Source organism: Narcine bancroftii, chromosome 12, assembly GCF_036971445.1.
Source record: "Narcine bancroftii isolate sNarBan1 chromosome 12, sNarBan1.hap1, whole genome shotgun sequence".
Lineage (NCBI taxonomy): Eukaryota > Metazoa > Chordata > Chondrichthyes > Torpediniformes > Narcinidae > Narcine > Narcine bancroftii.
This window is the reverse complement of record NC_091480.1, coordinates 12,237,949-12,254,317: the sequence shown is the minus strand read 5'-3', so window position 1 is coordinate 12,254,317 and position 16,369 is coordinate 12,237,949. Positions and strand designations below refer to the sequence as shown.

Genomic DNA, 16,369 nt, shown 5'->3' with positions numbered 1-16,369 from the left:
CCAAACAAATACAATATTCCAATTAGAATTTTATGTTGGACGACTAAAATGCACAAAGAGGAGCTCATGAATTGCACACTTTCAATCTCAAAGGATATTCAGTCTACAGCGACAGCTAATCCAACCTGCAGTTAATTGATCTAGGGAGGTACCATTTGGTGTCAGTTCTGTTGGATGAAACATAATATGGGAAACTAGAGCAGTATTCAAGTCTGCAATATTTTCTGGCAGAAGATTTGTGTCGCAATGTACAGCATAAATCTGATAAAGATTTATATACAATTTAAGAACTAAAGCTGTTATTTTAAATAAGTACAAAAATAACTGCATACTTTGCTTCACAGCAAGATTATTACAAAATTGTGGTTATAATTTGCTCCAAAATTTGAGAAAATTTGAGTGAATTAAGATATGGACCGTCAAAAATTACATTAAGCCCAACTTCATCTGTCCAATAAATCCTATTACATCATGAACAGGGTGTGGGTCTTTGCTTCTCAGGCAACATTCACCATTTAACCAAGATCATTTAGAAAAAATATTCTATATCAATCAATTCATTACAGTTCCTGTTCTGGCTAAATGCAATTACCTTGCAATTTGTCTCATTCCACCCGAAAAATAATTAAGTAGCTTTCAAATGCATTTAAATAATGTAATGTTACAATAGATGTTGCTTTGTTTATCTATTTTTTTTTGAAGAGTAACTTTTCCCTTCAAATGGAGGATCTTGCTTTTAATTTTTGACAGATATCTTCCAATCACAATTCAAAAATCTCAATGAACAATACAAAATTATTTACAGATTATGTCCAAAAATTATTGCTTCTAACCTTTTGTTAGCTGCCAAAATTCGCTTGTAGGTGAAAAATGTGACATTATTATAGTTTTTAATTCCATTATTTTATATATATACATATATATATATATATATATACATATACATATACATATACATATATATACATATATATATATATACACACACACACATATATATACATACATATACATATATACATACATATACATATATACATACATATACATATATATACATACATATACATACATATACATATATATACATACATATACATATATACACATACATATACATATATACATATACACACATATATACATATACATATATATACACATATACACATATACATATATATACATATACACATATACATATATATACATATACACATATACATATATATACATATACACATATACATATACACATATACATATACACATATACATATATATACATATACACATACATATACATATTTATATATACATATACACACATATATAAATATATACATATACATATATATATAATGGAATTATACATTTATACAGACAGACACAAACACACACATATATAATATATATTTATAGGAATTAAAACTATATGTACATATACGTATGTGCATACACATACAATTGTCCAGACCTAATTTCTTGGATTAAAGATTTTACTCGTGCCAATTGAAAACATCTGAACACCAGGAATACTTAAAACATTTACTTTGGATCGAGAGTGGCCTACTTTTCAATCCATGCCCTCCACAGGGGAACCTACTGCTGATCCACGTTTTTTTTTAAAAAACCCATCTTGTGTTGCAGAATACAAGTGTGAAGAAATGAAACCGCCATCATCTGCACTAAAATGCAAACAGGGTTGAATTTAAAATTCAAGATCAATTGAAACAGACCTTAAAAATACGAATGACATCTACCGAATATAATCAAACGACACTCGACTGGTAAGCATCGACCTTCATTTAAAAGCAGTCGGCATGTTTGAGGCTTTGACCCCCCCTCCAATTGCTCTTTCATCTGCTGCTTCGATACTTTTCCCAACGAATTCTTTCCTGAAGGGGCACATCTTTAATGGTCCACCTTCGAACTATGGTGATCTGAGCTGCGGAGATTTCAGACCAGGTTGGAATCGCTGGACCTTGCACTTCAGGAGATGTTTCTGCACGAGTCCTCTTGATCTGACTGATGCATCTGCAGCCCGCATCACATTCATTTCTTCGCCTCTCCGCCAACGTGGGGGGATGGGAACCGCGACCCCTTCTCGCGACTTGCAGTTCTCGTAGAAACTGTCCAAGCCCCTGGTTTGAACCACATTCAGGCTCGCGGCGAATATCATTGCAGCAATCCATCCAAGATCCTGCTTTTAAAAAAACACTCCGCAAATCTAATCTAAACTTGATCTAGAAATGATTGGCATCAGCCCCCAAGTCCGATTCAACTCACCGCCCCCCTTTGCACATTTTCCAGGACCTCCCATTGCATTGCTTAGTTTCACGGCCTACCTTTGAAAGAGCTGCGCTCTACTTCCGCCTGCACCAAAAGGTCTTTCAAGTCCCAGATTATGAACAGGAAAAGACTTCAACACTTTCTTTGTTATTTTCAATCTCTCGCACACTCAGACACATAACACATCCCCTGGCCCTATCTAGGACAATCCAAATGGCGCCCCCTGTCCTAGTATCTGCACTGCATGGAGTTCACAAAACATCTCGATAGGTCTATCACACAAATTGAAAATGCATTGCCCCCCCCCACCTGCAAAAGAAAAATACAAATTTTTAAACGAGGTTGGCAAATTGAACCCTTTTTGCTTGCTCTTTGAATTTGGCCCAATAATCCTGGGGATGTCAAATGCATCTATTAAAATGCCTGTATTCCAAACGATGGCACTCCACTCATTAGAAATATCCTAAATACTAGACTGGATACACAAAATCACTGGGACAGAAGTAATTTCAAATAAAACATGGGACAAATTTGGGTTGAAGTGACTGGGGTCAACTTCACAGACACATTTAGGGGTAATCAACAATATTGACGGAGCTCGATAAAAAGAGAACAAAACTGTATTTTCTTTTGTGATTTTTATGTTGGTCGAGGCGAGCACAAAATCAAGAGGCACAAGGCAGAGTTTGAAGGAAAGTAAAATCACGGACGCCACTTAAAATAGTCTCTTGAGTAATGACTGAATGCCTGGTTAGAAGCAATTAAAACGTTACAGACTCTTTGAGCCACCGAATCTCAAAACAATACAAAAATTGCAGTTAGCTCAAAACACGATCAACAGTGCTTTTTATCGTTCATGTGAAAAGAGCATTTTTTGAAAACACTGGTTCTTATCATGCAATGAAACAATCAGGACTTTGAAACAATTAGGACCATCCCAACAAAATATCTCTTTCAGAATTAATTGCAATAAGTACAGGTATGGTTTTTTTAAAATAACCTACTGGGAGACCCAACATGTGTTGGGTAAATACACTGACAATCCAAGTTACCATAATGCCTTAAAGTATGTCTATTGCAATGATGTATTAAAGCCCTCACCCCAAAGGGCAAAGTGTTCCAGAAATCTAATTTTATATTTGGCAGGCCTCCGTCCCCTGTAAATTATGTCTTGAAATTTTAAAAAAAACAGGATAGGATGTCACTCATTTTAATTTGCCTGTCTCACCTTAAATCATTTCTTGATCGACCCATGTTAGTCAAAGGAATAAATTGCATTTAAATTTCAAAGGTTAGCCAAGGTCAAACGTTACACTAATGCTTGCACGACACACAAAATAACCCAATCGTAATTACACATTCTCAGTTATTAAGAATTGAATTTTTGTTGTGAACTACTGAAGTTAAATAGATGCATCAAACGACTAGATTAGAGGTGGGCTTTTTTTTTCGCAAACTTCAACATTCCATGCCTGCAAAATTCCTTTAAAATCGTTAAACCCCCCCTCCCCCCTGGCCTGTCCCCCAAATACACGTGGGGGGGGGGAGGGAAGAGGAGAAGTAAACAAAGTGGACCCAACTTTAAAAAATATACAAGACACTGAATAAAAATGAAGTGGAGTTAGCTGCGATAAGATGCATTAAAATATAAGCAGTGTGCGGACAGAATGAATGCAATCAGGGCAACAAAAAAAAAGATAGGACGGAAAGCACCTGCCAAAACTGATGCTTGAAAACTTTCAAGTTTAGTTGACAAGAGTAACATTAAGACCGATGAACAAACACTGAAGCACCACTTTTGTGTTCAGCTCATGTTTTTTTGCATGCAATGTAACAGCTAATTCAGCTCAGGAACGCGAACAGATGTCACTACTATTTGGACCAACAACTGTGAAGTTGGGCAAAGTTTCCAGCCATTAAGTGACTGGATCCTTTACAGCTCCCTTTCGGGGCGGGGGGGTTAGAGAGGGCAATGTTTCCTTTCTGAAGGAACTGCTGCACCTTCCCACTTTCATAAACTTGAAAGACCCTGGCGTTCCAAGAATAGAGCGGGGAGGGAGGGAAGCAAAGTGTGCATGGCAACCCAGAACCCGGAATTTTCTTTCAAACCACAGGATTTTCAGCAGGGGTGGGGGGGAGGGGGGGCACTACTTTCTGCAAAAAGCAGCAGAAGACGAAAGCCTGCAGACACCGTGGATGAAGTCAAAACACAAGGCTGGTCAAACCGTGTACTTTATACATCAAAGAGCTACATGATCGGGTGGGAGCCCTGCATCGAGTTCCCCCAGCATTGTACGTCCGGACTTGTCGTGTTTTTAAACTGCTGGAGAAACTCCGAGTCCTTCATACACAGCAAAGATTAAAAAAGGCACCGCAGCAACGTTTCCGGCTTGGACCCTCCATCAACTACTCTTGCAGTGGCTTCAACCTTACCCCCAAACCCCCCCCCCCCATAGGAGGGATAGATTGCAACAGGGTAGTCAAGCCCCCCCCCCATAGGAGGGAGGGATAGATTGCAACAGGGTAGTCAAGCCCCCCCCCCCATAGGAGGGAGGGATAGATTGCAACAGGGTAGTCAAGCCCCCCCCCCCCATAGGAGGGAGGGATAGATTGCAACAGGGTAGTCAAGTCCCCCCCCATAGGAGGGAGGGATAGATTGCAACAGGGTAGTCAAGCCCCCCCATAGGAGGGAGAGATAGATTGCAACAGGGTAGTCAAGCCCCCCCCCATAGGAGGGATAGATTGCAACAGGGTAGTCAAGCCCCCCCCCCATAGGAGGGAGGGATAGATTGCAACAGGGTAGTCAAGCCCCCCCCCATAGGAGGGAGGGATAGATTGCAACAGGGTAGTCAAGCCCCCCCCCATAGGAGGGATAGATTGCAACAGGGTAGTCAAGCCCCCCCCCATAGGAGGGAGGGATAGATTGCAACAGGGTAGTCAAGCCCCCCCCCCCCCACCCCCCAGACACACATGCATGCAAAGGCTTGGATTTACCTGCTCACTCCACACCCCCCCTCCCCTCGTCCTACACATGCACGGCGGCGGGGAGCAACTCCTCGTCCCAGCCGAATCTGTTGCAAAGTTTCTTCCAGGTCGACGATCCGCCGCGGCGGCCGGGTCGAAACAGCGGCGACGGCCGCCTCCGCCCGCACTCCTCCATGCCCGAAGTGTGCAGCCGGATACTGAAGACAACCCCCACCCCCCCCCTCCCTCCCTCCCTCCCTCCCTCCCTCCCAACAAGGACTCGAGGAGCTTTTTAAAAAAAATAACGAAACAAAAGACCGAGCCGGATTTATTTTAAAGCCGGGATCGGCGATAAAAGGGGAGGGTGCATATGCCTCCTTCCAGGGGAAGGGAGGAGAAGTGTGGACGCCTCTGCCGCCCGACCGCGACTAACCGCCTCCAACGATTCAACGCGAAGCCCCTGCAACCGCGAGCCGACATCAAAGCGCGCGGCCGCCGCCGCCGCCGCCAGGTCCTGGCAGCTCACCACACACCTCGCTCACGACTTTCCTTCCTCCACCCTTTCCCTCCTCGCTCTCCTGATCCATCTTCCGCCAAATAAAATGAGGCAGGGGTCCCCCTCTCTCTCTCTCGGATCACTTCCCCCCCCACCACTCCGGATCTTTCTTTTTTTAAAAAAAAATAAAAGAGAATCCGCCCGCTCATCAGGTCGGACCTGATCAAAGCATTCTCGCACTGAGCGCGCCTCGGCGACCCATTACCTCATCGACGCCCCGCGGTTCCCAGACTGCGGATTGGTCGTTGGCGCGGGCAGGGGCGGGACGAGCGGCGCCCGAAGGGGATGCTGGGAAATGAAGTTTCTTGCCCCCCCCGCCTCCTCTGGGGACTGGCAGGGGAGAAAAGGGGGCGGAGGGAAACCGAGCGAGGTTCCAGGGAGCATTGCGAACGGGACGCAAGCGCACTGGCGGCGGCGGCGGCGGCGGCGGCTTCAGGAGAGGGGGCAGAGTTGTTCGTCGGGATTGCGGTGGAGAAGCAGCACTGACTCCCCCACCTCCCACCTTCACCCACCCCCCCTACCTCCCACCTTCACCCACCCCCCCTACCTCCCACCTTCACCCACCCCCCTACCTCCCACCTTCACCCACCCCCCCTACCTCCCACCTTCACCCACCCCCCCTACCTCCCACCTTCACCCACCCCCCCTACCTCCCACCTTCACCCACCCCCCCTACCTCCCACCTTCACCCACCCCCCCTACCTCCCACCTTCACCCACCCCCCCTACCTCCCACCTTCACCCACCCCCCCTACCTCCCACCTTCACCCACCCCCCCTACCTCCCACCTTCACCCACCCCCCCTACCTCCCACCTTCACCCACCCCCCCTACCTCCCACCTTCACCCACCCCCCCTACCTCCCCCCCACCCACCCCCCCTACCTCCCCCCCCACCCACCCCCCTACCTCCCCCCCCCCCACCCACCCCCCCTACCTCCCACCCCCCACCCCCCTACCTCCCCCCCCCACCCACCCCCCCTCCCTACCTCCCCCCTACCTCCCCCCCACCCCCCCACCTCCCCCCTACCTCCCCCCCCCCACCCACCTCCCCTTCCCACCCCACCTCCCCAAAAATGAACATGTTTTCCACAGGTTGATCGGGAAGAATAAGAGGAAACTCAAATCGAACCGGCCCCCAAACCCCATTGTTGCAAAGGCAACGCTGGAGAACCTCAGCTGGTCCAGCAGGAGCAAAGATTTCGCGCTTGAGCCCTTCGCCACTGCTGAGTTTCCCCAGCATTGGGTCTTTTACTTGAAATGCTTTCCTTACTTCCCACCCACTGGCGCAGTTACAAGGTGCCCTCCCTTGCCTTACCCAAAATATTCTCCACTGGGAGAAAGAGTTCTTAACCTTTTGCTGCCCTATACTCAGCTCTTTCCTCTACTCCTCACCCCCCAGCCCCCAGAGCCTCGAGCTTTATAGTCCTGTCCTGCATAACCTGATTAAACCTCCTCTCTTCCCCCCACCCCCTCCAACCCTGATTCACAAGCAGAACTGTCCACTGAACACATTTCTTCCAACCCTCTGCATCTGGTGCCTTCTGCCATTTGGGAGTCTTCTATTCCCTGGTCACAACTGGCGGACCTTTATCGTGGTTGTCCAATGTCTCCCTCCTGCAGGAACTTTCACCGCAGTGGTGTCACTCAGAGGCTGAAACAATATTTGCATCTTTGTGAAGGAAGTGGAATGGATTTCGTTTCACCTCCCTCAATCATTTTTATTTAAGACATCAGTAACTAATTGTTCTGCTTCCCTCATTCACACAGAACTCAAAATATCATTACTTTTGCTACCAGTTTTAACTAATTGTGCCTTTTTTGGATTGTTTTAATCTCCATCTCAGGGGATGTTAGCTACTAAAATCCTTGCAAACCTACAGATTCCAACAGCTAAATCAACTACTCTTTTTGCCACCCTGACTCTTGTATGGATTCTATTCCTGAACTCAGATATCCCATCTGTCATTTGATATGGTTAAAAAAAATTGTACAAAGTGCATTCCGAGTTCACGTCTTGAGTCACGATTTTCCATCCACCATAATCAGAGCTTTTAAATGCATTGTTTCTCACATTTCTACTCTCACTCCTTCTGAACAGATCAAGGATAGAGTTCCCCTGTTCACCACCCAACTCCATGTTCAGTAGATCAACTTTCTCAATTTCTACCACGTTCACAGGATTCCATCATTAACACATCTTTCCTTCCCTTTCAGGATTTTGAAGGGCATACTCTTTGCAACTCTGCACTCTTTCATCTCCATCAACCTCTCTCCTCATGCAGAAGAAGACGAAATGAACTGACCCAGTATGTAAAAGTAGATGACACAAATTTCTTGTTTATTTTCATTGTGCGATGACATTGTTTAATGGGTTTAATGTATCATATAGGTTGAACGTTGAGTGGGTGGGGAGGGGGGCGAAGGAGGGAGGGGGGAAAAGGGGAGAAAATGACACTGTGTATATTCAAGAGGGAAATGTTTGTGTGTTTTGGTCAGTATGGTTCATAGTGTGAAAAATATTTTTTTTAAAAAACAACCTCTCTCCTCATGCCACTTTCAAAATTTGCACATCATATGCAGAGTAGATTTAATTTTGTTAAATTTAGACATACAGCACAGTAACAGGCCAATTTGGCCTTACAAGTCTGTGCTGCCCATTTAGCACCCCATTAACTTAAACCCTGGTATGTTTTTGAAGGGTGGAAGGAAACCTGAGCCCCTGAAGAAAACCTATGTAGACATGGGGAGAATGTATAAACTCCTTACAGATAGCACAGGATTAGAGCCCAGGTATGGTGTTGTAAAGGCATTGCACTTTCCACTACATGCCAATTGTGCTCCCCTCATGTATCATATGCAAGCTGCAGAGTTTTGTTTAATATGGGCACCATGTTCAGGGAAGAGTCATGGAACAGGCCCATTCCTGATCTTTTCTTTTTTTTAAAGTGCATAGAAGCCACTTGAATCTAAATTAGGAACCGGGGTGGGCTAATTATAGGCCACTCAAACAGTTTCAGCCATTCAGTAAGATCATGTCTAATCTGATTGGAAATTCAATTCCACAATCTACCCTATTGCTGATTACCTTTTACAAGAATGCATTTACATCTGCCTTAAAAATATTCCATTCCTCTACTCTACACGTAGTATTTCAACCACTTCCCCATGGACAATCTGACTCTTGGTCACAAGACATGATCACATGACTTCCTGGCTCTTTTTTACATCTCTCGCTCCCTTCATCGCTTTCATCTTTGTATTGTGATGATTTTTACCTGATCTGAGAGAGTTACACTTCACTGACAATAAACAAATGTTTCTCAAAAAGCAAGAATTCAGTGTTTTGTGTATTTCCTGCAGAACAGATAATCTCAAAATAATTTCAGCATTATTAGACATAATAATAGCCTAGTTTGGGCCCTGGAGGAGGGAGAGGCTTAGTCAGGAGGGATGGCTACTGTATGTTGGTAACACAAGGATGAAGTGAGGATGATTAATTTGCCAATGGATGTTTATGATAGAAGAGAACTGGGATATGCAGCAGGTCATAAATGCAGCTCACAGAATTTTACAGTGGGTAAATATTTGCAGAAAACTATCAGTCAAGACAGAATATAGAAATTGGGAGGTCTTGTTGCAGGTGTCCAAGATTTTGTGAGGTCTAATTTGGAGTATTGTGTTCCATTTTGCTCATTGTACTGCAGGAAAGATGTCAAGCTGGAGAGGGTGCAGAGAAGATTTACAAGGAAGTTGCCAGGTCATGGGGGGGGTGGGGGTGGGGTGGAGCACATGAGCTATAGAAAGAGGTTCAGCAGAAGGTCAAGGAGGTATACAAAATTATCAGGGGAATAGATGGAGTGACAGTCTTCCTCATCCTCCCCCCCCACCACCGTCCCCAAAGTATAGGAAATTAGTAACGAGAGGACATAGGTTGAGGGTGAGGAGGGGTTTTGGAGGTAGGGGGGAAAAAGAAGAAAAATTTAATAGGAATCTGAGGGCCAACTTTTTTTGTATACAAAGAGAATGGTGAGTGCAGGAATGGCCTGCCAGAGGAGGTGGTTGAGACAGGTACCATTGCAATGTTTAAGAAAAAAATTGAATGGATACCTGGAAGGACGAGTTGAGAGATAATGCAGACAGGTGGATGGGACATTTTGGACAGGGTGGGCAAGTTGACCCGGTTTCTACTCTACGATTTTGAAAATGAAGTGGGAAAGAGGCTCAAATTCTGAAGTTGGTAACCAAAAGTTTGTTTGCCAATTATGGTAACCTGATTGGTTATTGCTTTCAAGTAAACTTGCTGCATACTCTTCTGTGAAAACTTAAGAGCCCAATTTACCTCAGGCTGGTTGGAACAAAGCTAGTGACCGTTTTGTTAAGAGAAAACAATAATTAGATGCACGAGTCGACCATTGAGACCCTCTTATATGTACCACCAAAACACAAGATTGTGGCTGATGTTTTACTTCCTCATCACTTACTTGTATCCCAAGATATTCAAAAATTCTAGCATTCTCTGCCTTCAATATACACAGCAGCTGAACCTCAACTCTTGAGTAATGAATTTCAGATTCACTTTTGAGGGTGAAGAAACTTCATTACCCTTTGAGACCATGACCTCAAGTTCCACACACCACAGCCAAGGGAAGCACAATCCCTGCATCTTCTTGGAGTCAAAAATTTTAATGTTTCAATAAAATCACCTCATTCTTCTAAACCAGTGGTTCTCAACTCTTCTTTACACTTGCATACCACCTGAAGTAACTCCTTACCAACCACAGTGCCCCTATGGTTAGTAAGAGATTCCTCAAAGGTAGTATGCATACTCTCGTGAGTATGTTCAATGAGACTCTTTCTGTACACACCAATCTTCCCAACCTGGAAATGAATCTGGTGAACATTTGTTAAACTTCCTCTATCAGAAATATGTCCATTTTGAGTAAAGAAGCCAAACATGTACACAACATTCCAATTGCTGTTTTCTCGAGCTCTGTATAATTGCAGTTTTTCCTCTGGAATATAAAGTCATATGTGCCTTTATCCACTACCTACATTTCAGCTATTTATAGAGAACGTTATTGAATACCAACTTTTTCCCCATCACTCAATATGAATACTTCACATTGCTATTTTCCCAAACTGACATTTTCCACATTCCCCCCCCCGTTTTACATAATCAATAAACCATGGTTCCCTCATGTAAATCACTGATAAAAATTGTGAATAACTGGACCCAGTACCAACCCCTACCCAAAAATGAACCATTTATTCTACTTTGTTTTCTAACTTTTCACCAATTGTCAATTCATGTCAGTAATACTTCCCCAAAGTATTTGCATGACAGCTTATTATCCCCACTTCCATTGATTTCCCTTTTCTATTCTGAGCGTTGCAGCCTCAAAGTCAGATTTGCCAAACCCTTCAAAAATCCAAGTCAACTTTGCCCAAGACTAGTACTATATTCCAAATATCCTGTTACTTCATTTTCTCCAGTACTGAAGTTAGGATAACTGGTCTGCAATTCTGCATTTTTTTTTCTCTCTTCCTCTTTTTTTTTTATTTTCTTCCTGCCAAAGTAAAAATTATCCTAGAATCCATGGAATTTTGGAAGAGGACAACCAGTCCATCCATTAATATAACTACTTTTTATATATATAAATATATATATATATATATATATATATATATATATATAATAGGTATATATTATATATATATATATAATAGGTATATATTATATATATATATATAATAGGTATATATTATATATATATATAATAGGTATATATTATATATATATATATAATAGGTATATATTATATATATATATATATATATATAATAGTATATATTATATATATATATATAATAGGTATATATTATATATATATATATATAATAGGTATATATTATATATATATATATATATAAAATAGGTATATATTATATATATATATATAAAAATAGGTATATATTATATATATATAAAATAGGTATATATCATATATATATATATAATAGGTATATATATATATATATATATATATAAAGTACTACAAGTTAATTTCCATCTTAAACACATTTTCTGTTCAACATGATTTCCCCCAAGTTCAAATTTATCATCTGATTGTAATAGTATAGTAGTTCTCCAGCCCATGGTGCAAAAACACTGCAATCCATACAAACAAATGCATATACACAACCTAGATACAGCTTTTGTATACATATTTAAAAATTAATATATACTAGTCATGGGGAGTTATTGTAGCATTTCTGCAGTCTCACTACCCATGGGAGTTCCTCAGACTAGTGGTTCTGGCAATCTTCTATATCTCTTCCCTTATGGGAGTAACTTTTGCGAGACCTCTAAACAACAATACTGGTAAATCACTTTAATTGGAGGGGACTGGGAGAGGGAGACCTTCGTGATCCTCTACCTATTACGGTCCTGTGGATTGACCTCCATCCAATGCTTTACAGCAACTGTGCACTCTAATGCAGGTAGTTTCTATAGAGATCCTGTAGAAAATTGACAGAATGGTGGCTGGTAGCCTTGCCCACCTCAGCCTTCTGGAATTGTGATTTAGAACGACCAAAGGAACTGCTCACAAAAACCATCCAAGACTCTTGCATTCATGAAACAGTATTTATATCCTTGCAATCTTATGTTGCACTTTCCTGTCAAATGAGAATATGTTTGCGTCCAGGATAGGTCAATCCTTAAGTGTACTCTGAGGAGCCTGGTGCTCTCCACTACAGAGCTATTAATGTGTCGTGGAGGGTGATCATCTCTCATCATCCTGAAGTTCACAATCATCTCCTTCGTCTCGACTCAGGTTGTTATTCTCACACCACTTCGAGATTTACTACCTCTTCTCTGTATTACAACTCATTGTAGCTGACGAGGCCAACTACTGTTGTGACATCTAAAACTTGACAACTCTGGGAGTTGGATCTGGCATTGCAGTTGTGGTTCAGCAAGCATGACTAGGAGCTGGCTGCGCACACAGCCCTTTTTAAATTTAATTTACAGCATGGTAACCGGCATAATCAGCTCATACCGCCCAATAACACCTAATTGCCAAGCTTGAAAGGCGGGAGGAAACCTGAGCACGTGGAGGAAACCCATGCAGGAACAGGGAGAACCTACATACTCAAAGAAAGCACAAGGTTGGAACCCCAGTCCCAATCACTAGTGCGGCGCTCACCACACCGCCCCCAACAGGGCCGGTTTTGAACCGAAGCAAATAGTGGAGGATTTTTTCATATCTTTTGATTCCTTCTCACCTCACTGAATTGTTCATCTTGTGCAGATGCTTCTCAATCCAAACAGTTAGGTGCTAAATAGTTTTTCTTTTGTTCCTTTTCAGACTAAAGGGTTGCCAGAGCTTGGCAAGGAACAAGCTGAAAATGTACAAAACTGGCCAAGCTGAGGAGACAGTCATCATTTTGCTGCAAATGATCTAGATTTTCCACAATGTTATCAAAACAGGGACATGATGAAACATCTGAGAATAGAAGTAACCAGCCAAAATTACTATTTCAATATACAAAACACTAAATATTGTGGGGAAATTTCAGAGATAGGAAGCAACTCCAAGTATATTGTATTTTAAAAATTGGAGCTGGGTGCTTTTCTGAAAACTGCATTATATCCAAAGATTAATTTAAAAATCCAAGCCTGCAAACTGAATTTTTGTAATTTAAATCAATGATTCATTTTGATTAAAACTGTTTACTCCTGGATTCACAAATGCTTCGAGGCAATTTCTGTTTTTTTTTTCCATTTCATTCTACCAACCTTAATATAGTTTCCCTGCATAATCTATTGGATAATGCATCTGGAAGCTCGAATGCAATACATGAATAAACAACTTCTGCTATTCCCAAAGAGTCTCATGAATTCTCCTAGGGACAGAAATCCAACACCTTAATTTTTCTAACCTACCACCTGCAACAGGAAAAATGCATGTCCTTTTTCAAAGTCACAGAAGATTCATCTGAAGATGAATATTGAACAAAGTTCATCCTGCCTCAGGATGACTATTTCCACAATTCCATCATTGCTGGTCCAGAAATCAATCAACTTTGTAATGTTTGTTATTTTAAGGTTTTGTAAAATGTAACCTGGAGATGCTAATTTCCCTGTTAGTACACCCAAAACTAATAGCAAGTTGAGGATATCTAATTTTTGGTTCATAAAGATGTATTTCTGTAATGAGGCAAGAGTTGACATCTCCAAAGTTGATTGTGAATATGTGTCATGCCATTTGACCCATTCTATTTCTGATGCCCCTGTAGTTAAAATTTGGATTACAGCCAAATTTCATGAGAAATGTTGAAATCAAGTCAAGTTTATTGTCAGCCGATTGTACAAATACAACCCGATCAAACAGTGTTCTCCAGTCCTCGGTGCAAAAAACATACAGACAAAACACACAGATAACAAGACATCCAGGACAAGTATTTCATCTATACAAGTCAATAAATACTGTTTCATGAATGCAAGAGTCTTGGATGATTTTTATGAGCAGTTCCTTTTGGTCGTTCTAAATCACAATCCCAGAATCAGGATTTATTGCCATGAACAAGTCATGAAATTTGGTGTTTCATGGCAGCGTCATAGAGCAAATATTCGTATTATAACCATCTTACAACATGAAGCTGCCAAAATGTTTGCCTGGAAGTCAGCCTGAAGAAAACTGAGGTCCTCCATCAGCCAGCTCCCCGCCATGACTACCAGCCCCCCCCACATCTCATCGGGCACACAAAACTCAAAACGGTCAACCAGTTTACCTATCTCGGCTGCACCATTTCATCAGATGCAAGGATCGACAATGAGATAGACAACAGACTCGCCAAGGCAAATAGCACCTTTGGAAGACTACACAAAAGAGTCTGGAAAAACAACCAACTGAAAAACCTCACAAAGATAAGCGTATACAGAGCCGTTGTCATACCCACACTCCTGTTCGGCTCCGAATCATGGGTCCTCTACCGGCATCACTTACGGCTCCTAGAACGCTTCCACCAGCGTTGTCTCCGCTCCATCCTCAACATCCATTGGAGCGCTTTCATCCCTAACGTCGAAGTACTCGAGATGGCAGAGGTTGACAGCATCGAGTCCACGCTGCTGAAGATCCAGCTGCGCTGGTGGGTCACGTCTCCAGAATGGAGGACCATCGCCTTCCCAAGATCGTGTTATATGGCGAGCTCTCCACTGGCCACCATGACAGAGGTGCACCAAAGAAAAGGTACAAGGACTGCCTAAAGAAATCTCTTGGTGCCTGCCCCATTGACCACCGCCAGTGGGCTGATATCGCCTCAAACCGTGCATCTTGGCGCCTCACAGTTTGGCGGGCAGCAACCTCCTTTGAAGAAGACCGCGGAGCCCACCTCACTGACAAAAGGCAAAGGAGGAAAAACCCAACACCCAACCCCAACCAAGCAATTTTCCCCTGCAGCCGCTGCAACCGTGTCTGCCTGTCCCGCATCGGACTTGTCAGCCACAAACGAGCCTGCAGCAGACGTGGACTTTTACCCCTCCATAAGTCTTCGTCCGCGAAGCCAAGCCAAAGAAAAGAACAACATGACTATAAAAATAAATATCAGTGCACGAAAAGCAAGGCAGTGCCTTTAGTTCATTGTTTATTCATGAATCTAATGGGAGTGGGGAAGAAACTGTCCTTGTGCTGTTAAGTGTTCATCTTTAGACTCCTGTACCTTTTTCCCTGATGGTAGCAGAGTGGAGAGGGCATAGCATGGGTTGGTGGTGGTCTTTGAGGATAGAGGCTTTATTTTTAAGATATCACCTCATGTAGAGGTCCTCGATGGAGTGAAGTCTTGTGCCTGTGATGTTGTAGGGCAAGTTAACAATCCTCTGAAGTTTATTCTTGCCTGGAGCATTGGCACCTCCATACCAGGCAGGGATGCAACCAGCCAGAATGCTCTCCACGGTACACCTGTGGAAGTTTACGACAGTCTTTGGTGACGTACAGAATCTCCTCAGACACCTCACAAAGTATAGCCACTGGCGAGCCTTCTTTGTGATTGCATCAATGTGGAGGCTCCAGGACAGATCCTTGGAGATGTTGACACCCAGAAATTTGAAGTTCTTGACCCTCTCCTCTACTGAGCCCTCGACGATGACTGGGTCGTGTTCCCTTGACTTCCTTCTGAAGTCCACAATCATTTCCCTAGTTTTGCTGTCGTTGAGTGCAAGGTTGTGTCATTGCACCATTCAAGAAGCTGATGAAATGTTCAGATTACCCTACATACACACAATCAGGACCTGATTTATTGACATGGAAAAAGTGCTTCAATATAGCATATTATCTCACCCAAGCTAGATCGCACATTACTCCACACTGACTGGGTTACCCCCTTAATAAGAAAATATTTTTTAAAGATGGTAACACTTCTTCAGATCCTACATATTTTACTAGATAAAAATGAAGCTGATAATGATGAGATTCAAGCAACTTCAAAATTGATACAGTACTGATCCACACAATAAATAAGAACCATGTTATCCTCAACTCCAGAGAATCTAAATTC

General features: G+C 42.5%; 1 protein-coding gene and 1 long non-coding RNA gene across 8 annotated transcripts in view; one reads left to right on the top strand and one right to left on the bottom strand.

Moving 5' to 3' along the window:
• Positions 1–16,369, bottom strand: part of axin1 (axin 1) — a 393,099-nt gene that overhangs the window by 91,410 nt on the left and 285,320 nt on the right. For 2 of the 6 annotated variants that reach the window (XM_069906857.1, XM_069906862.1), the window contains exon 1: positions 5,287–5,474. The exons of 2 other annotated variants lie outside the window; for them this stretch is intronic. The gene's annotated coding sequence lies outside the window, so the exon portion shown is untranslated. Of the gene's footprint in view, positions 1–2,348; positions 2,446–5,286; positions 5,475–5,789; positions 5,978–16,369 lie in introns of those variants that run through there. 2 more of the 6 variants (XM_069906858.1, XM_069906861.1) reach the window with 2 other exon arrangements.
• Positions 6,205–13,558, top strand: LOC138747687 (uncharacterized). Of its 2 annotated transcripts, XR_011347614.1 has the most exons (3): positions 6,205–6,280; positions 8,027–8,118; positions 13,183–13,558. It is a non-coding gene; the product is annotated as an uncharacterized lncRNA (long non-coding RNA). The 2 variants fall into 2 exon arrangements; XR_011347613.1 differs by lacking the exon at positions 6,205–6,280 and having other exon boundaries at positions 6,882–8,118.